Here is a 1,500-nt window from a genome sequence, read left to right on the forward strand (position 1 = left end):
TTAAATATCCAGCAAGATTTCTGATTGGTTATGAATGTACAGTACCCAATAAAAAAGGAGTCTGGAGAGACAGTATGAGTTATTTTACATGGGAACAAAAGAGCACTAGATAATATCACATACAAATAGCCAAAGAAACCATAGCCTTGGCCATATGTGGCTCTACAGGGTGTGAGGGGACCCTTGTGATGCCTTTCCTTTATCTCCCAAGTGGTGGGTAGGATCTCTGCCTAAGAATCAAGTGCAGGTATCTAAAGGGAGTGGTCTGGTTTCTAAGAACAGTTGTTTTAATTGCGGAGGACAAGAGAAAAAGGAGGCAGGGAGTTTTGCGTGAACTCAGTTAGCTGACTCTCATTCGATTTGCTAGTATTGGAAGGATACGGGAACTAAGAACGTTGAAGAAAAGCATACTTATGTGGTAGGCCATGAACTCTCAATGCAGGGTACAATGTAATTAATAATATTCTTCTACAACAGGTTTCTCTGTCTCAGCAGAATCTTCTAATGCTACTTCTTTAGATAGACATGCATACTAGTTCATGAGTAGAACTGAAATTCTAATACTATGTTTCTCTTAACATACACTGACTTCTCTATAAGCCAGATGCACCACCCCCGAAGAGATGTTGAATACACAGCTCCTGCTATTGGGAACATTTAATACTGATCACGTGTTTAAGCATCTTTGCAAATGTCTATAGTTCATGACACAAACAACTCAAGACTCAGTAATTTCACAGTTCTTGTGATCATCAATAAATGCTATGACTAGTGTGCATGTTGAGAAGAAGGACAGAGACAGAAAATGTTCTCTTCCTGCTGCCATTTAAAAAAAGGAGTGTACTCACTTTGGCAGCACATACTAAGATCAAAATTATACAGAGAGTCTCATGGCCCCTGTACAAGGGTGACATGCAAATTTGTGAAATGTTCCACAATGCAAAAAACATAATGTACTTACAGTGAGGACAATTTAATATTTTGTATTTATTTAAACATCACAATCACTTAGTAATGTGTCTTTTGTACCTGCTGGAAATAATACAACTTCTCAGACTTCAGCACTGAGTTAGCTGCTGCCACCTATGTTTTTATTCTATGTTTATTGTGCATTGAAACGCTTTTTATCCAGAAGACACAGACAATTCCACCCCACAAAGCATCACATTATCAAAAGGGGATGCTCTAGGACCCAATGTTAAATCTATAAACTATCTTTAGGAAGCAATTTGTGTCTTTGTTGACCCTGCTTTCTTAGCAATTTAAAAGACTCTACATTTCCCCAGATGATTTTTAAAATTATTTTTATTTTTTCAACTTTTATTTTTATATATTTAATTAAAATACAGTTGCATCAATTTCCCCTTTTGCCTTGCTTCCCTTGAGCCTCTTCTAAGTCCCATCCCTTTCGCCCCTCTCCTGCTTCCTAACTCTCACTTTGATAACTTCTTTTTCTTTGATTATTATTGCTACACATATATGCATGTGTGTATATGTAGG

General features: G+C 37.1%; 1 non-coding gene across 1 annotated transcript; it reads left to right on the top strand.

Annotated features, from left to right (window-relative positions):
• Positions 1-840: 840 nt before the first annotated feature.
• Positions 841-942, top strand: LOC126514205 (U6 spliceosomal RNA). The gene has a single exon (XR_007595523.1). It is a non-coding gene; the product is annotated as a U6 spliceosomal RNA (small nuclear RNA).
• The last annotated feature ends 558 nt before the right edge of the window (positions 943-1,500 follow it).

Source organism: Alexandromys fortis, unplaced genomic scaffold (genome assembly GCF_014885135.2).
Source record: "Alexandromys fortis isolate MF-2015 unplaced genomic scaffold, M_Fortis_MF-2015_v1.1 scaffold_126, whole genome shotgun sequence".
Lineage (NCBI taxonomy): Eukaryota > Metazoa > Chordata > Mammalia > Rodentia > Cricetidae > Alexandromys > Alexandromys fortis.